The sequence below is a fragment of the Neomonachus schauinslandi genome, chromosome 5 (assembly GCF_002201575.2).
Source record: "Neomonachus schauinslandi chromosome 5, ASM220157v2, whole genome shotgun sequence".
Classification (NCBI taxonomy): domain Eukaryota; kingdom Metazoa; phylum Chordata; class Mammalia; order Carnivora; family Phocidae; genus Neomonachus; species Neomonachus schauinslandi.
In genome coordinates, this window is record NC_058407.1 from 126,086,110 (window position 1) to 126,113,599 (window position 27,490).

Here is a 27,490-nt window from a genome sequence, read left to right on the forward strand (position 1 = left end):
CTTTAATCCTCCTACCAACTCTGAAAAGAGGGAAGTGACCTAGAACAGCCCGCCCCCCCCCCCCCCCCCCCCCCCCCCCCCCCAGTGCCCCTCTTCTTCCCACCTTGCTGCTGAGCATTCTGGAGACAGGGGCAGGTGTGGAGGGAAACAAGGAGAGGGAGCTGGGGCAGGCTGTGCCAGTTCACTTCCCTCTTTTCAGAATTGCTAAGAGGATTAAAGAGGTAATTGTTGCTTCTGGAGCTCTTCAGCTATAAGACGCTCTATAAATACCCGCAACCACCCCCTCCAGGGAAAACACATTTCATTACAGTGGAGGTGAACACTGCAGAGCCCGTGAGAAAGACGGGGATGCATCGTGGAGGGATTTTCCACCATCCTGAGTGGACCCAGAGTAACCACCTTGTAGAGTGAGTGACCCACCCCAACTGGCATCTAATATGCCTATTCCCATGTGTCCCTCCAGTGTGCACTTACAGAGCACCGACTGACAGCTCAAAGAGCAGGGCACGGTGGTTAAGCACATGGGGCTTGAGCGAGGCTACCTGGCTGGAATCCTCTGCCCGCTTACTAGCTGTCTGACCTTGGCAAGTCACTTAACTAACCCCGTGACACGGGGACAACAGAACCTGCCTCACAAGGTCGTTGTGAGAATTCAAAGGGCTCGTGTTTGTCTGGGGGTCAGCGGTGAGAGCTAAAGTAAGGCACGGCTATGCAACTTGCCTACCAAATGTAGGGCTCTGTAGTCTTTTATTTCTTCCTTGAGTATTTTCAAGTAGGTTATTAGCATTAAAAATGAGGTGAAGGAGGAAGGATTGACCAATTCGATGTGGACTGAGCACTCACTCCTATGGAAAACAGAGAAGCGAAGACAAGGTCCCTGAGCTTCCCAGAACCCCAACAAGGAAGGGTGTTCGGGTGTTTTTATCTTTAGCTGCCAGGCAGTGGCATACAAAGGGAGTGGAGGAGAAGCGTATTTATCACAGGCACTGTTTAGGATTGCCAGGAGACAGTGATAATAGAGCAGACTCACTTTTAGTTGATGTTACTATTGTTCTAAGTTCTGTATGGACAGTGCCCTCCCATAGCCCCTGCCTCCAACCGTTCCCTTTCCCTCAGGACACCTGCCCACGCATGCCAGGAGCTCACCTGAAAGAGACGACCCCTCACTTGAATCTTCTACTAGGAAGCCCTGAGTCCATCCAGGGCAGTGAGCCGGCTTCCCTCCTCGAAGGTTCCTGGGAAGCTGTACTTCCCGTAAAGGGAAGAGACACCTGCAGTCAGCCAGGCCCTGGTGGGAATCCCTGTCCTGCATTTAGATGAGCAGCTCAGAGTGGCGGTTCCCAAAGTGTGGTCCCTGACACCAGCAGCTGCAGCACCTGGGAACTTGTTAGAAATGCAACTTCTCGGGACGCCTGGGTGGCTCAGTCGGTTAAGCGTCTGCCTTCGGCTCAGGTCATGATCCCAGGGTCCTGGAATCGAGTCCCGCATTGGGCTCCCTGCTCCGCGGGGAGCCTGCTTCTCCCTCTGCCTCTGTCTCTCTCTCTGTCTCTCCTGAATAAATAAATAAAATCTTTAAAAAAAAAAAAAAAGAAATGCAACTTCTCCGGCTCCATCGCAGAGCTCCCTCCCCAATCAGAAATGCTGGGGGTGGGGCCAGACAGCCCGTGTTTTAACAAACCTTCCAGGGGATTCTGATGTCCACTCAACTTTGAGAACCACCGGCTTCAAGAAACTTACCTCAATTTTCTAGAGTCACCATTTTCTCATCCGGAACCGGGGGTAACAACACTCACCCCATCGGGTGTTACCCTATAGTGTTACCCTATAGTGTAAGAATTAAATGAGATAATACATGTCAAGCACTTGGTACAGTGCCCCAAACACGGCCGGCACTCAATACACTGTACCTATTATTATCAACGGTCAGTGGAACACATTCAGAAACAGCTAGAACGAGTGTAGAATCCATGACAGCCCTGAGGCTCAGGGAAGTGGGTTAAAGGACAGTCGGAGGAGAGAAGTTGAAGGAAACCCACAGATATTACTGTGCATTACCCCAGGTCCCCCAGTGTCTCGGGGTCACTATCTCATGTTACTTGTGATCTTACCAACTCCCGCTCCTCGAGTATCTTGGGGGTTGGGAGTCCCAGGGAATAAAAGTGTACCCCATTTTATTGTTAAAATAAGGGTAGCATGAGTTTTGAGGAGTTGCCTCCAGAGAGAACGAGATGTGTCTGAGTTCAAATACTGGTACTTAAAATGTGTCACCGAAGTGTTTAGAACGTGTTCTGAATTGCTGAAGGGTATTTTTGGTAAGGAACGGTGATAAGAAGCATCATGTGCTGACTGACAGAGCATCTGGAATTCAAGAGCTAAGGAGAGAGCCCACTGGAAGGATCCCATCTTGGATTATAAACCACCATTACCTGAAACAATTCTGGAAGAGATGACGAGGGCCTCCTCACAGCCGGAGGCAGTGGACCCTTGTCAAGCATGTGGTCCCTCCCACCTCCCCCAACCTCCTCCCTTTGGCTCCCAGCACACCACCTGCCCTGGTTCACAGTTATTCCCCTGATCCCCTTCCCAGCCCCTTCTGCAGACTCCTCTCCCCTGGCCCACGTAGCTGCCACGCCTCAGCCCATCTCCCCAGCATGTCTCCTGAAACCCCACTCTTCCTCTCTGGATTCTGTGCACAGAAAGACAGAGGAACAGGACACAGCTCCGGGTTGGAGGCCACCTTTAAATCTTGGCCTATTGTTCACTCTGTCACCCAAAATGGATACAGGAGTAGACAAAGAAGAGGAAGGTCTTCCCCTCTGTGCCTTCTCTCTCTCGGGCAACCACATCCTCCTGGGCACTAAGATGGCATCCAGAGCTATGTCAGCTTCAGGTCAATCCTAAGCACCAGATCTTCCTATCCACCCACCTACATACCGCCGCCTGATGGTCCACCAACATCTCAAAGTCACCGCGAAAGTGAACCCATTAGCCTTCCCCTAAGTCCATTCCTCCTCCAATTCTATAGTAATAGGACGTGGAGCAGAGGAAATGAAGAGCCGGGTCTGCTAGGAACGAGGATTGGCAAGCCTATGGGAAGGGGCTGACAAGGTCACACAATGGGGTGCTAGTAAGAGAACAGTTGTAACGACTCGCCCCAAATTCAAGTTCAAAGTACGGTACAAAAATTTAGGTGGAAATACTTACAACATTCAACATCCAATTACTCGCCTACTTCCATCTGTCACCTTCAAAACAAACCAAGAAAATATTAATCCTCCCAAAAGGCACCCAAAACAAAAAGTCCTGACCTGACAAGAGAATTTCGGTAAAGAAACGTAACCATCTTTGAATAAGAAGTTGTGGCGTGTATGTACACAATGAAATATTCAGCCATAAAAAACACGAAGACCTATCATTTGCAGCAACATGGATGGAACCTGAAGGCATTACGTGGAGTGAAATAAGTCAGACAGAGAAAGACAGGTACTGAGTGATCTCACTTCTATGTGGAATCTTAAAAAAAAAAAAAAAACCTCAGAAAAAAAAGATTAGACTCAGACTACGGGTTCTAAGGGCTGGAGGGTGAGGGGATACGGGGAGTTACTGTTTAATTGGTACAGAGTTTCAGTTCTGGAAGACAAAAAGAGGTCTAGGGATGGGTGGTGGGGATGGTTGTGCAGCCCTGTGAATGTACTTAATGCCACTGAACTGTAGGTATAAAAATGGTTAAAATGGTAAAGTGTATGTTATGTATATTTTACAATTTATTTTTAAAGATTTTATTTATTTATTTATTTGAGAAAGAGAGAGCGTATGCGTGAGCAGAGGGAGGGGCAGACGGAGAGGGAGAGAGAGAATCTCAAGCAGACTCCACACTAAGCGTGGAGCCCAACACAGGGCTCGATCTCATGGCCCTAAGATCATGAGCTGAGCCAAAACCAAGAGTCGGACACTTAACCAACTGAGCCACTCAGGCGCCCCCATACTACAATTTAAATAATGGTTAAAAAAAAAAAAAAAAAACTCCTGGTAGAGGTACCAGTTAGGGACCCCATCACAGAGGAACTAGAGGCTTCCCCAGAGGTACTGTTAGCAAAACGGCCCACCTCCCATCAGACCTAGAAGTGGAAGGAAGGTCCAAAGTGACTCAAGAAAAGTTTCTAATAAAAAAAAATTATTTTTATTGTATAGCAAAATCACATACACATATTGATTATTGAATTCACACATTCAATTCTATTAACATATAAGGCATGCTTCGTTATAAACTAGCATTGGTTTAAAAATAGGCCCCAGAGCTGCCTTTTCGGGATGTAGAATTCTGAGAAAGCCATTCTACAAGACGTTCCACCAGATTCCCAAACAACGGCAGGGCCTTCTAAAGCAGCCTTCCTAGATCAAATCTCCATCTGTCTCTAAAGAATGATCTGTACAAATTTCAGATCCTTTTCCCCACCTATTAACCCCTTCCTGTCGCTGCCCAAAGCCTGCAGGACAAGTCTAGCCCTCGAGTGTAAGACGTGGCCACTGGGCCTCGGGGAGAGCGAGCTCTGGGCCTCGGGGAGAGCGAGCTCTGGCCGTGCAGTTACACAGCGGACTCCCTGGCCCGAAGCCTGGCTCCACCCTCTGTCCGGAGGACCTTCTGTCCATCCCAGCCCCTCTGATCTTAGCTCTGTCCTCTGTAAAATGAAGACAGTAACAGTTCCTACCTCTAGAGTTGGTATGAGGGGTAAAGGAACCCATGTCTGTAAATATGCTCAGTGTCTTGCGCCTAATAAGGACCATGGAAGTCCTAGCTGTTGTTATCCTTCTGCTCTGCAAGGGACTTCGTGGTGTGGCCACAGCCTGCTTTCTCCCAGGGCAACTTCCGGCCTTGCTTTCCGCATGGTGCATTTTCACGAACACGCCACACTGTGAATGCCTCCAGCCTCCGCATGTGCTGTTCCTTCTGCCTGCACGTCCCCTTCCCTCTGCCCCACACTGGCCTCGCAAATGCTTTAAGGGGTGTCACTTCACCACTGGTGGCTTTCCTGACTCCTGCACGGACTTATGCCCACTTTCCTGGGTTTCTGTTGACCCTTGCGACCCCTACCCTGGGTACTTCCCAGCTTCCCTGACTCCCCAGGTAATGAGCATCAGGCTCATTCACTGTGCATATCACTGTGCACTGAGCCTCGAGCAACGGGCCTGGCATACTCACGAATGAACGAACAAGTGAACGAATGCTGTGCAGTCAAAGTGTGAGACTGAGCCCAGGAATGAAGGGAGGAAGGAAGGAGACAGGTGGAGTAGCTGTGGAGGAAAAGGGGTGCACTCAGGAGAGAGGAGGAGAAGCAAGGGTTTTAATCACAGGAGGGAAAGAATCAAAGGACACAGGGATGCTGTGTACAGGCCATGGAGGCTCACGGGTCTCACCAGGGCCCAAACCATCAATGCATTTGGCAAATTTAGACCCAGAGAGACCAACGATGGGGAAGCGCGTGGACAGCATGTCGTCTATATCTTTACATGCCTTCGCACCTCAGTAAAGGGAGTTACACGCCCAAAAGCCCAAAGAGGCTGCATCTTGACAACGGGGAGGATAAGAAAGGCAGAGACCTCTCACGTTAAATGGGCACTTGCAGTCAAGCTCCAAATTATGCCTTTTCAACGTGTCTGTCCTTGTTCTACACAAGCAATCAAGGAAGAAATCCGAGACCCATCCGGCAAGTGGAGAGGTGGGTGGGGAGCCCAGGCTGTGGGGAGGAGTGCTCCAGCCCTGCGTTTCCTGATTCCCAGGGACTGACAAGCTAAGGGACCTTGGCCAGCAGCCTGGCAGTCAGGTGAGCTCCTGACCTGTGGACCCTCAGGCTTTGGGTGGCTACGCTCTAGTCAATGAGCCAGGACACGTTTCACATGGTCGGTCACCTGATAGGCAAAGCCAGCCCCATGACAGCCCCTAAAATACAGGTTCGCCATCTTCAATGAGGTGCTGTTTCCTGTTACAAGTCAACAAGAAGAACACATGATCTCGGGCCCAAAAGGGAACGTGACAGAGAATCATAAAGGCAGCTGGCCCGCCCGTGTACGTAACATACTGATGCAGGCCGGGGCTAACTTCCCAGGAGGAGCCAGCCTGCTCCCCACAGCCTGCAGTGGGCTTACCCACGAGCAGACTCCGTGATCAGTGAACGGCCACTCAGCCCCCAGCTTTGGATCGATACTGGCAAATGAGAAAAATAAACATAGGAAAACACACATGGAGGAAAAAGAGGAGGGGGAGGGAGCAGAGAGAGATGAGAGGATGCTTATGGCACTCTGACTTTGGGAAGGCAAGTGGGACCCCCTCCCTGACCCACACACACGCTGGGGCCCCGGTCAGTATAGAGGTGGGGGCACACTGGGTCATGGTGCACACTTCAAGCTAGGACTGGGTTTCCTGGGATTCAAAAGGCATATACAGTATTGGGGGGGAAGATTTACAATATGAGAAAATGCCCAGGATATGTCATTTAATGACAACTGCAAGAAACAATACACAATAGGAAAGTAATTGTGTTAACTATGCATAGAAAAAGCCTGGAAAATATATTTTTATAACTTAACAGTGGTTATGTCAGAGGATGAGAGCCAATTTTCATATTCTTCTTCAAGTCTTTATCACATAAGGGGTGGGGGGAAGCACACTTTCTTACATTTACAAAGCAAGCCTCCATGTACTATATAGAGAGTCAAAGTTTTCAAAAGCATTCGAGAAAGTAATCATAAAATCTAGGAGGCAAGTGTAGCCCTCAAGGCTAGCTGTATTTATATAATAATGGACATTCTGCAATAATCTAAAAAAACTAATTATCTGGTTGCTTACTAATATGTGAACATTTGGAATCACTGAGACATATCTTTGGATCCAAAGAAAAATCCAAAGCAATGAAGCAGAATTTCACCACCCTTTCTTTCTGGTATTCATCCATTTCCTTAAATATCAGAATATGCTCTGAAGAAAATGTTCAATACTTAAAAAAAAAAAAAAAAAAAAGACTAACCTGGTAAACCAAAAAAATGAGAACAGAGAAAAAAAAAACCTGCCAGGAATAACAAGGTTCTGTGAGAACCGATTATATAAAAAGGCTTGAAAGAATAATTGAACATGTGCATTTTCCAAATCCCTTGAAAGGGTCATTTCAACTAAATAGTTCTCCAAGTAAAATAAAACATTATTTTCTCCAGAAGCTGCAAATTTAAAAACTGGATTCTTAAAATCTTATTAAATAATATTATACTATAAGCACGTTTGCCAAAGCATTTTATTATATTAGCTTTTCCTGGAAAAAGTTCTCAGGGTTCCCACATCGTAAGCAGTTGTTATGTAGTTATTTGTTTAAGAACTAGTAATTCCTGTGAAAGGTGTGTCTTTTATTTTCCAGATCTATAGCAGAAGGTGGCCAACCAAATAAGGGAATATTATGCAAATGTTGCCTTTCTTGGCGAGGGCCCAGCGAAAGCAGTGACGTAATTCCAGCAGCCTGCCCATCGCTAAGGGAAGGCCTGGCTCAGAGTTAAGAGTTAACTGTGAGTTAGTTACTTATACAGGCTGAAACCCAGAGGCTTTTAAGTCGGAAAAGGGGGACTGTGTGTGGGGGGGGGGGACCTCTATCTTCTAACCTAGAAGGCTGGATTCAATTCGGGAGTGTAAAAACGCTGGGTGGTTTTTTTTCTCTCCCTAAATAGAAACAAGGCCATGTTCCCACTTCAGAGAAGCTCCTTCGGCTCAGTGGGACCCTGGGCTTCAAGGGTCCCAGAAACATAACGGGCTCCTGCCTTCCGCACCACTATCCTCTCCTCACCCCGCCTCCTCGGTATCAGGGGAGCTTCGGGTTCTCATTCCCTGGAAATGTCTCCCTAGGGAGAAGTTGACTTCATTTCCATCAGCATTAATGACCCACCTTTCCAGCACGATGCTGTGCGGGCTGCACAATGCCGATGAGATTTGGTTAAGAGACTGCTAAATCATGAATAAAAAGGGCACCACCAGCCCTCCAATACCTCATTATTTGCTCGCCTGAATCCAATAAGAAAAACAACCACACGAAAGGAAAGAAGGACAAAGACAGGCTAATTCTCAAGGCTTCTGGAAATTCTGGTTCGGAAGGCGGCGGGTGTGGTCTGGGATTTGGCTGCAGACCAGACTTAGGGCCCCTGTAAGCCTAAACCATGGCACGTGTTCCTGCCGCGTGGCTGGAGCAGGGAGGTCACAGTGGTCAGGGCACCCACCAGTGGCTGCCTCAGCCCTGGAAATGGCAGGACAATCCTCCGTCCTTGCCTCTGGGCTGCCAAACAGACTGTGCTCAGCCGCAAGCCTGCCACCCTGGGAAACCTCTCTTCCCCCACGGGGGACCCCCTCGTCGTCCCACACTCAGCTCTGCTCTGCAGCTGGAAACCAGCCTCACCCCAACACAGTTTCACCAAGTTCTGGGTCCACCTTTGCCACAGGAGCCTACAATCTGGCTTTTTGTTTTTTCTCCCCAATCTTACTTCACCATTTTAAAAGCACTTTTCTAAAAAAATATTTGAAGAGGGACGCCTGGGTGGCTCAGTCAGTTGAGCATCCAACTCTTGATTTTGGCTCAGGTCATGATCTCAGGGTCATGGGATGGAGCCCCATGATGGGCTCTGCGCTCAGTGTGGAGTCTGCTTGAGATTCTCTCTCTCCCTCTCCCTCTGCCCCACCCCTGCACCTCCCCCCTGCTCACACATGCGCTCTCTCTCTCTCAAAATAAATAAATACATCTTTTTTTTTTTTAAAGATTTTATTTATTTATTTGACAGAGAGAAACACAGTGAGAGAGGGAACACAAGCAGGGGAAGTTGGAGAAGGAGAAACAGGCTTCCCGCAGAGCAGGGAGCCCGATGCGGGGCTCGATTCCAGGACCCCAGGGATCATGACCTGAGCCGAAGGCAGACACTTAACGACTGAGCCACCCAGGCGCCCCAATAAATACATCTTTTTAAAAATATTTGAACAAAATCAGCAGATCATAGAAATGACATGGGTGGACTGTATCAATATCAACATCCTGGTTGTGATATTGTGTTATATTTTTGTCAGAAAAATTTTCCCTTCTTCGGAGCTATCATAGTGACCATCCTGTAACTCAGAAGGGCCAAAGGCACAGTCCCAGACACAGAGTCTTCTCAAAGGGCAGAGGTTTAAGGGACCGACAATCCTCCTTAGTATATTTAGAGCTGGTTGTACTTACCAAAGTATTTCTAATCCATTAACTCATTTGCTCCTTATAATACTTGTCAATACTTTTGTATAAAGAAACAAAAGCTAACTCAAATATTTGTTAATTCTTGGTCACTCAGGAATTGATGATTCACGATTATGTTAGCCTTTTCTGGGCCTCCTCCTATCTTGCAGGACATTTTACCATCTTCCTACCAGTAGATAGGTAGTAGTCTGAGAGATAGAGAATGAGTCTTGAGTCAGAGAGGTGAGGTTAGAGCCCAGCTCTATGACTCAGTGGGTGGCCCTGCGTTAACCTCCCTGAACCTCTGTCTCTTCATCTAGAACAGGGGGGTAACACCCACATTGCAGAGCTGAAGCAGTGATTAAATGAGACACCTCGATAGAACATGTGGTGATTGCTCACAATGTTAGCTCTTCTGTCAAAAGTTGTTTTTAAAATAAGATTGGTTCCATAGAAACAAGAAGAAACAACCGAAGTGAAAATTTTCGATTATCAAAGAATTTATATTATCTACAAGAATCCCCGAGTTCCTGGGCAATCGAGGATCATCTATAATTAGTAGCTGCTAAAGAAATGCCCAGATGAGCAGGAGGATTTCTTTTTTATTTTCATTTATCTGAGTAAAGAAATGTTGTCCCATTATCTTACCCTTCAATAAGAAATCCACCATTAAAGCTCTGCATGTAACTAAAGTCCACAGAACACTAAGTACAAGTGTGTTCTCATCAGATTTCCACATTTTAGCTGTACACACAAATGCAGAATTTAGGAATGATGACTCCCCGCCCGATGTCCAGAATGACTGGGGCACAGGTGTGTTTTTCAATCTAACCTGCTTAAGAGAATGGCCTTATAAACCATACATAAGTGGCCAAATTCCAAAGAATATCAAACATGACAAAACATATTTGGGGTGAATATATTGACCACTCCCTTCTGCCTTGTCCAACACAAGCCACTAACACTAAACTTCTCAAACCATAGTACGTGGGCCTGGAAGTAGGTGGAGCCACAAGGTTACAATGGCACATCTTCCTAGAACATCGGTGTTCCTCAGTGGGAGTCCGTGAGACACCCAGAGTCGCCTGAGTTCATGTGTTCACCACTCTCTGCACTTGCAAGTACTCAGGGGAAGCCTGAAGAGCACTATTGAGGGGCACCTGACTGGCTCAGGTGGGAGAGCATGCAACTCTTGATCTCAGGGCTGTGAGTTCAAGCCCCATGTTGGGCGTGGAGCCTACTGAAAGAAAGGAAGGAAGGAAGGAAGGGAGGAAGGAGTGAGGGAGAAAGGGAGGGAGAAAGGGAGGGAGGAAGGAAAACACAGCACTACTGAGGGTGAGGGAAAATACCAATTTACTGAACACCCATCTGCCAAGGCCTGTGCTAGATGTCTGCACATCAATCATCTTAATTTCTCACTTAGTCGTTCAACAATCATGGGAAGAAGACAGGGAACAGCCAGTGAGCTTTATTACTGTTTTGAGATACATTTTAACCAGGCTTTCAGAACCCAGCTCAGCGTTAATATCACATCCTTCAAGTCATGGGCCCTAGGTTGGGTGGGGGGGGGCGGGGAAGACACTAGGAACTTGGTAGTGAAAACACCAGCAGCAACCTCAGACATGAGAAAATCGGTTGATATATATACAAAATGTGCTGGTGGGTTATGAATTTTGTTTACTTAAAAAGAGCAACTTCTGAATATAAACATATGACTGAATTTACTAATAAATACTAATAAGTACCCACATGTGATACATTTATATACATATAATATTTTGTTAAAAACCTCTTAAAGGGGCACCTGGGTGGCTCAGTCATTCAGCGTCTGACTTCAGCTCAGGTTGTGATCTGGAGGTCCTGGGATGGAGCCTCCGCCTCCCAGCAGGAAGTCGGCTGCTCCCTCTCCCTCTTCTTCTCCCACTGCCCCTCCCTCCACTTGTGCTCTCTCTCTCTCAAATAAATAAATAAAATCTTAAAAACAAAAAACGAAAACCCTCTTAGTGCTTATTTTGTTTCCCTAACCTAATCAGGCAAGAAATAAGTTTGCTCCTGCCACAAATTTCAGCCACTGTTTGCTCAACAGAATTTGGCCAAGAGATGAGCCTTCTTTGGTGTGGTGTACACCACTTCTCCCCAGCCCACCCAGATTGTTCCTTGTCCATGTCGCTGCTAAGTGTTGCCCTCTGAGTCTTCTCACCAACATGAAAGGAACCTATTACTGCAACTGGTTAGAAATAAAAGCTCCTTGACTCAAGTTGGCCTGTTGAGCCTGTTGGGCCTGTCCTCCAATCCATCGCCTGTTGAGTAACACACGCGACACAGAAATTGCCTGTCGTGAACACCAATGCAATATACAAATATCAGCTATTTTTGTTGTCCTCGTGACTATCGTATTTTACACCCATTCTGTCGGACTGCCTTGGGACTCCCACAGATATGGTCAAATGCCCAGCAGCAGTTTAAAAAACTCTTAACATGTGTCTGGTTGGCCACTTGGATGTCTTCTTTGGAAAAATGTCTGTTCATGTCTTGGATGGGTCAGCCTGGTGATGGCTATTAAAGAGGGCACGTATTGAATGGAGCACTGGGTGTTATACACAAACAATGAATCATGGAACACTACATCAAATAAATAAATAAATAAATAAATAAATAAATAAAATAAACTCCAGTCTTCATTACAAAAAAAAAACCTCTTAACAGGCCAGACATAACAAATTGTCAATTCGGTAAAATATGAAAAATTTATTTGTCATGAAATTAAAAGAATTTGGGCTTTGGCGGAACACTAAAACTGTTTGAAACATACACTCGTCTTCCTTCGCTGACTCAGCAAGGAGCCAGGGATCATGCTGTGTGCAGAAGATATAAGAAGTGTTGGCTGAGAATATTCGCGCAAAGTGGACACCAGAGAACAGTTTACTGTGTGGTTAGAAAACGGAGCTGCTTCCAAGAAAAGCAATTCTTTGGTTTCTATGATAGGCAACAAACTTCTTCCCCCAAAGCTGCCGTGGCAAAGCAACGCAGTCTCCCCCCGGTGTGGCTGGTCTTCTATTAGAAGCCTGTAGGGGCCACAGTCGTAGGGGAAGAACACCCCCAAAATTATGAGGGATTTCACAGGCTGCTGCACCGCTTTTGGATACGCTTACTCTACCAACATCCCCCTAAACGGCAAAAGGCATCAGAGAATTTGCTCCATCGTCCGTTCTCACCTTTGCATCCCTGTGGTTCTTATTTCCTCTCTGGAAATGAACTTCGGAAAGAAAACACAACCTAGCGTGAGCACCAGACATAGACCCTCTTGGTGCCCAGATTCCTTGCATCACGCTTGCGCAAAGCCTTGCTGTGCTAACAATGGACACTGCGAACGGTCACACCATCGGGGAGCGGCTCTGGTGACTCCCACAGCCAGGCCCAGCGATGTCACACGTTCCTGTAAGGCCAGGACAGACGGCAGAGTGGAAGAGCTCACCTACCAGGAAGCAGAGACCAAATCCTCCTGAGTTCGCCCAGAGATTCCAAGAGAGAACAGCTCTGACAAAGTCCCCAGATGGCCAGTCCTCCCAGATGACCCAAGTCTCTTAAGCAGTGGGCAAGAGGAAAACACACTGGCAAGTCTCCATGGCCATTACATTTCTGTGCATCCCCTAGGATGACAGAGGATCCCTGGGACCCCTGAGCGTTTCCTTACTATTTTACAGAGAACACTTTATTGGGATTATAAAATAAGGATCTGCATTACTCTGCATTTTTTTTTTTAACTTAAAACTGACTTCTGGTGCTTTCTTCACTAAATCACAAACCTACGATTGTTTGTGAATATGCTGGCTCCAGATAGATCTGTATTTTGGTCTTTGGTTGCCAGGAAAATTCCAGACTCCCAACTCTGGCTGCCAGTCTCCGTGTTTTTATTCCATCAGATCTGAGCAAGACTTAAGCGGTCGGAGCAGTGGAGATGCGAGAAGCACGTTGACCGTCACAATTTCCTACGGCCTCTGATCTCTGTTTCTCCAGTTTCACCAAAACTTAATGGAACCGAAAGGCAGAGAGGAAAAAATAAAGATCTCTCCCTTTAAAAAATCATGTCATTGTTGAAATTTTAAAAAATAACCGTATTAATATTTCATCTGATTCAGAAACGGTGAAAGAGAAATCTGCCAGTTAAAAGACCAGAATGAGAAAAAAAAATAAACAGAGGAGAAATGTTGCAAATATCTACATCATCTACCGTGGGAACATCTCTACAGTATTTTCAGAAAATAACTGCCTTGAAGATACGTGGAACATGAGCACTATGTTGGGGGGTGTGCGTGTTTCAATTTGCTATAACTAATACGTCACAGTAAAGGGACGATTTACATTTAACCACTTTCTGAGTGGAAAAAAATAAAAGACTTGTCAGAGTAATATTTTTTCTGTTTAATAACCTATGGTTATAGTCACAAATCATAGCGATAACATGATCCCAAATCCAGCCCCACTGTTGTGAAGACAAACTATAATGGTCAAATCAACTTTTGATTTATTCACCTAAATTCTGGTCTCCTACCAACACAGTAGTAGATTGGGGTACAGTGACTGCTAAAATGTGTTTCTTTATTTGAAACTTAACTGAAGGGATAATGAGATTATGTAAAATGACATCCTGATCGCTGTAGCCAAAGAATGAAAGTGAGAATTTACCCCACTTTATTATCCTATGGCGACAATATTATACACAAACTCAGCTCAGACACACAGGAATACAGATCAGCAGTTAACCTCCCTCCTGACCTCAGTGGGAACTGCTCTCACCTCCTTCCCCGGGGCCCAGAAGCATAAGCCTTCTCCCCCTCACTCATCATCTCCTTGTTGTCTGTCCCTTCAAGCAGCTCCATGAAAGTTTGGACCCTAAGGCTCCCACGGGCAGCACCTAAAATAGTGCCTGGCACATCACACAGGCAGACTGGTTCAGTAAGCCCCTGTGATTGAATGACTGAACTTGAGAGCTTTTGAGAAAGGAAATGGAGTGGATGACCTCACCCTTTCATGATGCATTCAACCGGCTTCCCTCTGCCACGGGCTCTTGGTCTAGTTCAATGTCAAGTGGCATGCCCAGACAGATTCACTTTTGTCCGTGGTTTGTCTTCGGCAGAATTCCAAAAGTCAACACAGTATAAAAAGATACATGCAGACAGAGCCATTCCTACACCTACTCCCAACCCCTACGTTCCCCACTGACTGCTACAGATCCGCGTCTGTAGTCGTTTCTTGTTTATCTTACCAGTGTTTCTCTATGCAAATATAAGCAAATTCCCCTATATATCTCCAGATCCCCACCTTTCTTACATAAAGATACAATAGTCAATACACCAGTCTCCAGCTTGTTTCTTTCACGCGGCAATGTACCTGGACACCATTCCACGTCAGAACACACATCATCACTCTCTTTTAACAACCACACAGCACCCACTGCACAAGGACGGCATCATTCAACCACTCCCTCACAGACTGCCCTACATCTGGTTGCTCCTGGTGCTCTGGTGTTACACGCAAACCTTCAACGCTGCCCTTGTGTAGGTGTCACCTAGGTATGCGTGCAGGTGTGTGTGTGTGTGGGGAAGACTCCCAGAACAGGACATCTGTAATGTTGGTTTACACTGTACGGCTGTTAAGAAATATTGTTAGGTGCTGTGGTGGTGATAGCTTCAATGTGCGTGTGTGTTACAGGGCACCAGAATATTTTTCCATTCTCGTCAAGGGGAGTGCTAACCTGATTCTTCACTTTCATAAAACACAGACCCTTTGAAATTTTAAATCAATGCAGCATCCCAATGGTAGCCGGAGTTCAGTTTCCCTATTCTACTTCCATCCATCAGTTTTCTAGGCTAACAGATTTTCCCACTAGTAACCTATTAGGGGAAAACAGGCCCTCTAAAAAAGCCTTAAAAGCCTAGTTAATATGGGTGGAATTAAATTTTTATAAGAGTATTCAGGGATTCTAAATCAGCAGCAAATACCTTCTTTTCATCACAATACCCAAAATGACATGGAAAGAAAAACATAAATGAATATTTAAAAACCTTATTCATTCCAAAGCAGGGACCCCCAAAAGTAGTTGATATTCTGAGTTTTTTTAGTAATTCATGACTTTTTTTTCACAGTGACAACCTAAAATTAGAAAATGATGCCTATTTGCAGAATTAATGAAAAGGTCTTTTTCCCACCCTTCCAGAGAAGGCATGAGGAAACAACATACTTTCACATGAGAATCTCGGCTCTCAGGAAGCTGACCCTCTGACTTAGAATATTTATTACAGTCAAGGAGCACAAAAGCAGTGATCTCCTTTTGTTCCAACATATACTTTGCTAAATACAAACATACTAGACTCTATTCCCTTGTTTGATACAGTTTTGTATGATCCATTTAATATACTTCAAAACCATGTGTTATGAACAATATGATGTTCTCTCTGTATTTGTGACTATAAACCAATTCTAGGGACGGTTAGTTACCTTAATCAATAACTCACCAAGACATGTTCAAGAATGTTTTTAGCTACTTTATTCACAATAGCCTCAAACTGGAAATAATAAAATGTCTACCAAGTATAGAATGGGTATCTAAATTTCATACTATGGAACACTACAGATCAATGGGAAAAAATGAACAATTTATACAACATGAAGGAAACTCACAAAACTTAAGTATGATTCCATTATATGAAATTCAAACCGGCAAAACTAATTTGTGGTGACAGAGGTCAGAACGGTGATTACCTTCGAGAAGGAAGGGCATTATTCTGACTGAGGAAAAGGGTCCCAGAGAGCTTTCAAAGGTGCTGGAAATGTTCTACATCTTGATCTAGGGGGTCCTTAGATAGGTTAAAAAATTCTGAAATTTGTTATCTTTACTATATATAAACTATATCTCAGCATCCTGAGCTGGTCCTTACTCCAGGAACAGCCAACTAGAATAGCTCCTGTTATCTATATTTGAGTAATATTAGCTCCGCTGCTGACTAGCAAAATGAATGTGAGGAATGATTTTTTTTCTTGATGAAATCAGAGGTTAATTAGCACGATGAGTGTTAAGAATGGGGTAAAACAGGGGCGCCTGGGTGGCTCAGTCGTTAAGCGCCTGCCTTCGGCTCAGGTCATGGTCCCAGGGTCCTGGGATCGAGCCCCGCATCGGGCTCCCTGCTCGGCGGGAAGCCTGCTTCTCCCTCTTCCGCTCCCCCTGCTTGTGTTCCCTCTCTCACTGTGTCTCTGTCAAATAAATAAATAAAATCTTTAAAAAAAAAAAAAAAGAATGGGGTAAAACAGTTTAGATAGTCTCTATCCTTGAACCGACAGGGTGAAGGACTCCATCCGACAAGGCCCAGGGCCTGTACCCTTAGACTTGATCCCAAAATGGTCCAGCCATTGGTTTGGACGATTTCTGGGCTGCCTGATGCCTATCATAATGGAAATGGAATCCTGCTTTTGGAATATTGACAACTTTGCTTCAAGAGAAGCTTTCATCCTAAGTGGTGGTCAGAGCACCTAAGAGGACACAGAGCGGGAACTTCAGGTGACAGAATGGAACGTATGGACTAGATTCTGCCTGACTGCTAATACCCATTTGTTTAAGAAGTGTCTTGATGCTGAATTTGTTCGGAAACTTGCTGTCATTTAAGCTGGTCATGAGGCTGTAAGAGAACAGCTAATCCTCGCTCAACTACAACTTTCCGGTGGCTACCATCCCCTACCCCAAAAAACTTAAGAGTATGCATGACCAGTCTGGCTTAGCCCTATTGTCAGCAAGTCTGGAGACTGTTAGAGCATGAAAATGTGCAGACATGCGTGTTGGAGGGTGATACGTTTCCTTATGAACAAAATGAAGAATGGAACCAGAGGTGAGAAAAGTTGTATAAATGGGTATATGACAGCACAGCAACACCCAGAGAAAGATGCCAACCAGGGGGAAGTTTCCAGCAGCACCCACAGCTCTTGGAGGCTTGTACAGAGAAATGGAAGATATGATCGTATTTGTGAATGACCCAAAATTAAACGAGATGAAAGACTCAGAATTCTAAAAGGTCTTGACAGGCTGATTTGGTAAACTCCATCTAACAATATTAAATATACAATTTAGGTGCACAAAAATTAACAACTCAGAACAAAAAGGACAAGGATCAATGACAAAATCCATTATACTCGTTACATTTAAAACTTTAGGGGTTTTGGATAACAAGTTCAGGTTCAATGTGAATTGGAAGTATGTTATGGTCACCAAAAATGTAATGCATATATTACATTTTAAAAAAAAGTTTACTTTGAAAAGATGTAATGCAAACAGATACTTGTACATCTATGTTCATACCAGCATTAGTCACAAAAACCAAAAGGGGGAAGCAACCTAAGGGTCCACTGACAGATGAACTGGATAAACAAAATGGGACATATCCTTGGGGGCGCCTGGGTATCGGTTAAGCATCTGCCTTTGGCTCTGGTCATGATCCCAGGGTCCTGGGGTTGGGCTCCCTGCTCAGCAGGGGTCTGCTTTTCCCTCTCCCTCTGCCCCTCCCCCTATTTGTGCTGTCTCTCTCTCTCTCTCTCTCTCAAATAAATAAATAAATATCGTTTTAAAAAATGGGACATATCCATACAATGGAATATTCATCTCCCTCCATGAGGGGATCGCTGGTCACCTGTGAAAGGAAAAGGCTCCCAAAACATGTTCTGCCTCAAGTCCCCAATGTCTCTACCCTGGTTCCTGGCACATCAAGTTCCCAATGTCTCTGCCCTGGTTCCTGGCACGCTCTGGGGCAAAAGGTCTGTCAGTCAGAGGAGCTGACTTCCTGGACACTCAGGGCATGGGCACCCTTTCGGAGAAGCCCGGAATTCCTCTAGGTAATAAATATTTCAGAAAGCCTTGGCTCTCCATCCCACTTCCTCTCTGCTCCCTCCCCAACACACACACACGCACGCACACACATGTGTGCACGCACACACATCCATCCTGAATCTCTGCCTCCCAAATGCAAACAGTTGACTGGTATATTCATTCATGCAATAAATATTCAGAGTTTGGGGGAAATGTTGAAGTTGAATTTTTTAAAAATATTTATCTATTCAGGGAGTGTGTATCTCATGAATGACAATATTTATTGAACAATACTATTATCAGAACTTATCTCATTTCTCTCTCTCCTAAAATAAATTAGTCTATGAAGCTGACACAGAGGGAAGGAGCCCACAAGGCACCCACAATGCTGGGGAATGCCAGGTCCCAAGAAGAAGATTACTGTAAGGGGGAAGAATCATTCACGCTCTTGGTGTCCCTTTCTCCGTGGCTGTTCCTCCCTGTGTCCCCTCCCACATCCTCCACAGGGCAGGAGGGGGGACTTGCCTGGCTGGCCGGGAGGAATGGGAGGGCTGGAAGCTCAGCCCCTTCTCCCTCTGTCCCTTGGAAACCTGCTGGAAGCCCACCTAAGGTTTTGTCACATACCACAGCCTCCAATTTAGCTTTTATCAGAAATAGTTATTACTTTGGTCTCCACCTGCCTGACCCCTCAACCCTAGTTCTCAACTGGTTCAGAGCACCGGTGGGAAGAGCATGTTCCTAATCAGCCCTCATGCCTCACACACATAACAAGGTGGTCCCAGGCAGGTTTGTGGGTGGAAGGCTAAGAGGCTGGGAAGTGGCTTCACAGGGACACCTGCACGATGACAAGAATGTGCCAACAGGCCAGTGATCTCTGAGGCTGGAGGACCCAAGATCCACTAGGCTGTCACTATAGGACTTTTTCACTCTTTTGTTCTGGAACAATGGGACTTCCCCTGGACAGGTAACCTGAGAGACCCAGCATTCAGTCTCTCTGAAGAAAATACCAGAGTCTCAGATAACAAAACAAAATGAAATCAGAAGGACTGCCCAAGTCCTCCTTGTAATTGTTAATGGCACTGAACGTTTATGGAGCACAAAAAATGTAAGCCACTCTTGGGCCTAAAACTCTTTCTGGCAAGTGCACAACCTACCTAACGCTGGGTCTGCCCAACCCAGTGTGACATGCCCTCCCCACCTGTCTTGACTGATCCCATGAGCCAAGCAATTTCCACATTTCCATCTCATCGTGCTAGGGAGCCATAGTTGATGTCTATATATTTTGTGTCCTCCTTGTCCAAGAACAAGAGAGAAATGAACAGCATCAGAGCTGCACTTGGTTAAAGGTATTAAAACATGAACACTGAGCCTTAGAGACCACTTAGTACTACCCCTCATTCCCCACACAAAGCAACTGCGCTAACATAAAGTAAATGCGGTGTCTGACCTACCCATACCTGGGGAAGCCTGAACATGAACTGGATATGAGAGGATATTAAAGACATATTATTAATTGTGTTAGTTATGATAATGTTATTTTGGTTACCTGGGGAAATTTCTTTCTTTCCTTCCTTCCTTCCTTTCTTGGGGGGAATGGAGGGGACGGAAGGCCATATTATACTAGGGGTGGAATGTCAAGATATCTTTTTTTAAGTTGAGATATAATTGACATATAACACTGTGAACATTTAAGGTGTACAATGTGTTTATTTGGTGCCACCCTAGAGTCAGCTAACACCTCCACTGGTGTTACCATTTCTTTTTTGTGCTCAGAACATTTATGATCTAGTCTCTCAGGAGCTTTCAAGTATATAATACAGTGTGTTAACTCTATTCACCATGCTGTGCATTAGATTCCCCAGAACTTATTCACCTTCTCACTGTAAGTTTGTACCCTTTGACCAAGATCTCCCCAATTCTCCCACCCTCTGTCCCTGGTAACCACCACTCTACACCCTGCTTCTACAAGTTTGGCTTTTTTAGATTCCACATGTAAGTTGTATCATACATTATTTGTCTTTCTCTGTCTGACTTATCTCACTTAACATAATGCCCTAGAGGTCCATCCATGTGGTCACATATGGCAAGATTTCCTTCTTTCTCATGGCTGAATAATATTCCATTGAACGTACAAACCACACCTTATATATCCAATCATATGTTGACAGACACTTAGGTGGTTTCCATGTCTTGGCTATTGTGAAATTGTGCAATAAAATATCTTTAATTTACTTTAAAATATCTTAGCATTTTTTACAAATGGAGTGAATGAATGAATGAATGAATGAATGAATGAATAGCTGGTCTGACCCAGAGGACACACAGCTAGTTAGTGGTGGGGCTGGCTGATAGTCCAGCATCCTTCCTCTAATGTTTTACAAAAGACCATTTGCAAAATTTTATATCCTCTACACCAGAGCAGCTACTCAAGGTGACTGTAGCCAGGTAGAGGGCCATTCAGGCTCTGCCCACTCAGCTTTGGAGGGGCCCTACAGGCTCCCAATCAGAGTGACAAACTGAGTTTGATAAAAAAAAAAGTTGCTAGGTTGGCCTTCTTCTCTGATCCAAACAGCCAAGTAATGGCCACGTAGTCATTAAACATTTGCTTGGGTGGACATTTGTTCCAACTTTCTAAGACCACATCAGTGTACCAAGAAACTCAATTCTTTCATAATGTAATAACATGATCTAAAAGAATTAGTGTATAATCACACATAATAAGCATGAACTGCTTATTAGGTACCAGGGACTATTCTAAGCATTTGACAAGAATGATCTCAGCTAATCACCACAACCTCCAAGAGATTATTGTCTCCGTCATGTAGATGAAGTAGGGGCACAGAGAGTTTAAGAAACTTGCCACACCCACAGAGCCCTGAGGGACAGAGTTAGCATTCTGGATGACTCTGCCATACGTTCTCCTTAAGGCCACATAGCATTTCCTCGTAGTCACACCTAATGGGAGAAATGGCCCAGGGATAATTCTTTCTCGATGCTCTCTTTAAAAATACTACAGAAGAACTGGGGCACCTGGATGGCTCAGTCAATTAGGCGTCTGACTCTTAATCTTGGCTTAGGTCATGATCTCATGGGTCATGGGACTGAGCCCCGCTTCGGGCTCCACGCTCAGCAGGGAGTCTGCTTGTGCTTCTGCTGCTGCTCTTCCCCCCACCCAACTTGCATTCTCTCTCTCTCTCTCTCTATCAAATAAATAAATAAATCTTTAAAAAAAATAACTACACAAGATTAAACACCAAAAGTAAAAGAGAAAAATTAAATCTGCCCTATGGGCCAAAAAAAAAGTCTGACTTCAGAAAAATCTTTCACTGTGTTTTCCCCCCAAAAATTCAAATTATTTACATGCTGTTTAACTCTCTTCCTCAAACAAACCTGGGCAAGAAGTCCAGGGAGCTCTGCAATTTCTCCTCTAGAAAACTACCTGGAGGCTGCCCAGTGGGCAGCAGAGGCCTCAGGCTGCCCATTCAGCCTCTCATACTGAAGTGATAGATAGTCACTCCCTTGAAGGGTTCTGGGTGACTTTCTGCAGAAAAATCTTCACACACACTCACAGGAAATAAAGGAGAATGCAGTCAACCTTCCAATACCTTCACTATCTCTCAGAACTGACAATAACTTTGAATGAATCAATTCCTTCTTTAATGTTGTGCCATCAAAGCGAAAATAAGACAAAAGACCAAGAAAGTCAGATTCAAACAACGAATCCTAGAAAGGGGGAGGCGTCTTAGGATGAACTGGGGAAACCCCCACCTTGGGGTGGTACTCAGCCCTGTTCCGGAGCCCCTCCCTCCATCAGTCCAATTATCCCAACAGGAATAAATGAAGGGTGGCTCCTGTCATCACAGAAGTTGGAATTCTCAACAGAAGTCAAAGTCAAATGAAGATACAGCATAGGTAGCATCTGAAGGCATGGAGGGAAGGAAAGCCTAAAAACCAGATCAACACCAACCGACTGGTCTGATTCCGAAGGGTTCAGGGATTACTGGCATGGAGGTTGCCACAAAGGGCTTTGATTACAAGAAGAGAAAGGATTTATATCATGGCTACTATCCCTACTGGAAAAAAAGCCAAGCTTCCTCAAATATAAGCAGGCTGAATGATGAAGTTAATAATTGAGGCCAGGAAGCCATATTTCCTATTGCAATAGAAATGAATACTGCTATCTATGAAGGACAAGAGCCTCTCCCACAGAGGAACTTCTTGTTCCTCCCCCAAATTTATTATCGTGAAAACTAGTATTTGACATTCGCTAAATGCCAACAACATGCCCATATCTGCTATTATGACTACATCATTAGTTTACCTCTGAACTGACTTTCTAAACATTGTTAACTTTGTCCTGGACAACAAAAGGCAGGCATGAAGATAAGGAAGGCAATTAAGAGTTATGCTAACAATAAAAATAAAGTAGTGATATAATTTTCTGCTTTGTCCAGGCATGGTTTATGACTTTGACATTAAAAAGATTGGGAAGCTTTTTTCTTGTTGTGACTACTGCAGACAAGGCAGATGTGGTGATTACAAATGGCTAAAGGCAAATCAGGAAAAGAAAAGATCCTGGGACAGTCTCCTGTCTAAAACTGTGTTAACATTGTAAGACGATGCTACTTGGAATACCCAAAGGAAAATCTGTCTACTCTGCAGCCCAATCATGTCTCCCCCTTTCTGGGCCATATTTCTTGAGCTCTGCATCTCACACTCAGGACAGCGAGGCTGACATGGAAGCCAGCCGAATAACAAGAGGAAGGAAGCTGAAGGAAGGAAGCCACAGGAAGCCAAAACAAAAATGGCAGAAACAGCTAGGTCTAACTCAACTCTGGTCATGAAGAGTTCAAACTCCCAGGGTGGTTTCATTCCAGAACTCTCATGTTGTCTCATTTTGTGTATTTTTGTCCTCCAAGTCTCCGATTCCAGGGTTATGGACATTTCCCTGGTTGTTCTCATGCCCGACTACCTGAACACAACACACGGTTCGTGCCTCCAGGAAGGCAATTACAATACTATATTGTAACTACTAATTCCTATGCTTGTCTGCCCCCTCCCCTGCCATTGCCGGGTCCTCAAAATGCGAGCGACATCACTCATCCACCTGTGTGTCTGACAGCAGCACCTGGCACACAGTGGGCATCCATCATCTCTGCCCCATAAGCAGTGAGCAGATCTTATAAACAGACAATTCCTGAGAAGACTTTCTGCTCATAAATGCCCTTCCTCCTGAAGCCAAAGTTTCACTATTGAGGGTTAATGGCTTTGGCTCTGTTGTCCAGAGTCCTTAAGAAAATAGATCTCTTTGAAAGGAGTGTCCCTGTTTTCTCAACTGCTGTGAGCTAATATATAAAGGGAGTAAAAGAAACTGGCTCAGAATCGAAGGGAAGTATTAGAGAAGAGAGAAATAGGGAGGAGAAGAGGAAAGAGTAAAGAACTGAGAGGAAAGGGAAAGGTGGAAAGGAGGCAAAGTCATACCCCGCCTTCCTCAGAGTTTTGCCTGGAATCTGCCATCACCACCTCCTCTCCCCACAGAACTGTGGACGCTTCCAAGTATACTCGCTTCTAAGGAGCGTCTCCTTGCAAATGAAATGGAGGAAGCAGGTTTTCACTCTTCCCAAAATGCTCAACAATGGCTGAACATTCCTTTTTGATCTTTTCCTTGTTGTAAAAGAAAACAAAGGAAGAGAAAAGGACTCCACATATAACCTTCCGCAATCTAAAAGAACAGAATGGGGGCGCCTGGGTGGCTCAGTCGTTAAGCATCTGCCTTCGGCTCAGGTCATGATCCCAGGGTCCTGGGATCAAGCCCCGCATTAGGCTCCCTGCTCAGTGGGAAGCCTGCTTCTCCCTCTCCCACTCCCCCTGCTTGTGTTCCCTCTCTCGCTGTGTCTCTCTCTGTCAAATAAATAAATAAAATCTTTAAATAAATAAATAAATAAATAAATAAATAAAAATAAAAGAACAGAATGGGAGTGCCTGTCTGGCTCTGTTGGTGGAGCACGTGACTCTTGATCTTGGGGCTGTGAGTTCGAGCCCCACGTTGGGTGTAGAGATTACTTAAAAATAAAATCTTTAAAATGAATGAAAAGGGGCACCTGGGTGGCTCAGTCATTAAGCGTCTGCCTTTGGCTCAGGTCATGATCTCAGGGTCCTGGGATCGAGCCCCGCATCGGGCTCCCTGCTTGGCGGGAAGCCTGCTTCTCCCTCTCCCACTCCCCCTGCTTGTGTTCCCTCTCTCACTGTGTCTTTCTCTGTCAAATAAATAAAATCTTTAAAAAAATAAAAAAATAAAAAATCAATGAAATAAATGAATGAATGAATGAAAAGAGCAGAATGATTAGACTTTACACATACGAAAACCCTGAAGGTGAATATTCAAGGTCTGGGGTGGCAGCTACAAGGGTGACTAAAACCGGAAGGGCTTTGCAGGTCCATTTGAATTAAACTATTAGCAGAATGAAGTTCCATTTTTGTATGATATTTAAGAGGAACCAAAGTTAGTTTTTTGTTTCTTTGTTGGTTTGTTTTATTTTTTTAAGTAATCTCTACACTCAACATGGGGTTCTAATTCACAATTCTGAGATCAAGAGTCAGATGCTCTTCCAACTGAGCCAGCCAGGCGCCCCAGGAACCAAAGTTTTAAGGAAAGCAAACTACTAGTTAAGACTCCTGTAATAATTCTTTGAGCCTTTGGTTTAAATTTTATGGAGTTTTGGTCCATCCTAATTCCTTAATAAGACCTGAAGAATTATTACTTGCTGCATTTTTATGCCATCAGAGAGATACTCCTTCATAAATTTAAAAATAAGTTGTGAACTTGCATTTTTTTTTCACCTTTGTGTGCAAGAAAATTCATTTTATACAATTTCCAAACCATTCTGTGTTCTGGAGACTTTACTGAGATGGACTTTTATCAAGTGCTTCTTAGGCTATAGGGCGGTTTTCATTCCCATCTTTGAGTAGAATATATAAAGTTTAGACTGAGAGGCAAAAAAAGAGTTTGGTTCTTGTCACACAAATTAAACAAACAACAACAACAAAACATATATATGAATGTATCCAAAAGGGCCAAGAATGGCAGGAGGAAAAAAAGGTCAAGCAACAGATATACTAGTTCATAAATGCCAGGTGACCCAAAAGCAATTCTTCTAAGGAGCTGCAAGAGATTGAACCCCAGGGCAGCCCCAGTTCCACTTGTTCCCAGATTTAAAGAGATGTTTCTGCCAGAAAGCAACACAAATCAGGCCACCACATTCTTTCCCATTTTTTTGAGAAAGACAAAATCTCGTCAGCGTCTCTGGTGACAAAGACACAGCAGAAGAAACAAAGTAAGTCCTCGCCCCCTTCTCAGGACTCCGGGCCCATCAGATTCAAGTGCAAACCACTCAGGAGGGCAGCTCCGCAGCCTGTTCACCTAGCAGATGTTCACACTGACCATGCTAACGGAAGGGGGGAGGAAGAAAAGTAAGAGCCAATATCCACAGTCATTATCACAACGAAGCCCTAAAATGCAGGCAAATAATAAAACAGAACATTTCTGTCCTATCAATCCAATCTCCATAGCTCAACTAAATGGTGATAAAGCTTCCTGCAAACATAAAGGGATGTACATTCACAGAATAATTTTGAAAACGTGTGGCTCTCGCTGTCTGGTCTTCAGTCAATAAATGCACCATAGACGAACATTTTCAATAAATATTAAACCACAACAGACAACCATTCTGGTCTCTGAGACACACGCAGTGTTTTTACCCACAGAAAGCACCTGTTGTAATAACTTCAAAAATGAGTTGTGGAAAAGAAAAATAATTTTACCCCATGGTACACAGAACAATAGGCCTCAGACAGTCAGGCATTGGGACTGGGATAATACCTCCTGGTAGACACAGACAAGAGTGCCTGAGATCTGTCCAGCCCAGACTACGGTCTCCCACGCACCAAGAGCGCATGGCTCCATTATAATAACTGAGCGCGGAAGATGGGAAGGAATCCTGCAGCAGAAGGCTGAGGTCTTGGGAAGATACTGCAGAAAGCCAAAATCAAATAGAAGTATTATGTCTTTCTAAAAAAAAAAAAATATATATATATATATATATATATAACATACTGCTATCCAAGGGTGTGGTTTGTATTCGGTGTCCAAAGGCAAGCTTCTTTACTTGTTGCTATTAAACTAGTCAAAACTATTCACTATTCACTACCTGGTAGAATGGAGTCAGGCAGGAAGGAAAGAGGTAGGCTTCCTCTGTGTTATGGAGAACAAATCTAACACATCTCTACCACAATGCCTCAAACTTCAGAAGGAATGGTGAGAATTTTAATTCTCAGGGTTAATAATACCTAGCATAAAACCAAAAATGTAGACCCACTACTCCTGGGTGAGAGGTCAGCAACTCTAGGCAAATTTCATTAAAATGTTTAACTCCAAGACGAGTGAAATGAATGGAAAATAGGTCACAGCAGACAGGAATGTGCCCACAAGGAAAAGACATGCCCAGGGACTTCTCCTCACAGAATAACCTTTGCTTAGAAAACAGGCTTTTCACTCTGGAAAACAGTATGGAGGTTCCTCAAAAAGTTAAAAATAGAACTACCCTACGACCCAGTAATTGCCCTACTAGTTATTTATCCAAAGGATACAAACATAGTGATTTGAAGGGGCACCTGCACCCCAATGTTTATAGCAGCAATGTCCACAATAGCCAAACTATAGAAAGAGCCCAGATGTCCATTGACAGATGAATGGATAAAGAAGTATACACACACACACACACACACACACACACACACATAATGGAATATTAACCATCAAAAAGGATGAAATCTTGCCATTTGCAATGACATGGATAGAGCTAGAGGGTATTATGCTAAGTGAAATAAGTCAGTCAGAGAAAGACAAATACCATATGATCTCACTCATATGTGGAATTTAAGAAACAAAACAGATGAACATAGGGGAAGGGAAGGAAAAATGAAATAAGATGAAATCAGAGAGGGAGACAAACCATAAGAGACTCTTAACTATAGGAAACAAACTGAGGGTTGTTGGAGAGGAATGGGTAGAGCGATGGGGTAACTGGGTGATGGGCATTAAGGAGGGCACGTGATGTAATGAGCATTGGGTGTTATATGCAACTGATGAATCGCTAAATTCTACCCCTGAAACTAATAATACACTATATGTTAATTAAATTGAATTTAAATTTAAAAAAATTTTTTTAAAGAAAACAGGCTTTTCTTAGAAGCTGAGTATGCCATTTAGGAAAGAAACTGAATTAACGTCATGAAGAATTATACCTTTTTCATCCTTCCAGGTCAGAGAGGACAATAGCCATATACAAAGTTTCATTAGGGAAGAGGACGAACAGGTCATTTACCCGATGTGAAGAAGAGTAGCAGAAGT

General features: G+C 44.4%; 1 protein-coding gene and 1 non-coding gene across 2 annotated transcripts in view; both read right to left on the reverse strand.

Annotated features, from left to right (window-relative positions):
• The window catches only part of CAMK1D (calcium/calmodulin dependent protein kinase ID), a 421,612-nt gene that overhangs the window by 328,314 nt on the left and 65,808 nt on the right, over positions 1–27,490 (reverse strand). The gene's annotated exons all lie outside the window — the stretch shown is intronic.
• On the reverse strand, positions 14,886–15,010 carry LOC123325039. The gene has a single exon (XR_006540206.1). It is a non-coding gene; the product is annotated as a U6atac minor spliceosomal RNA (small nuclear RNA).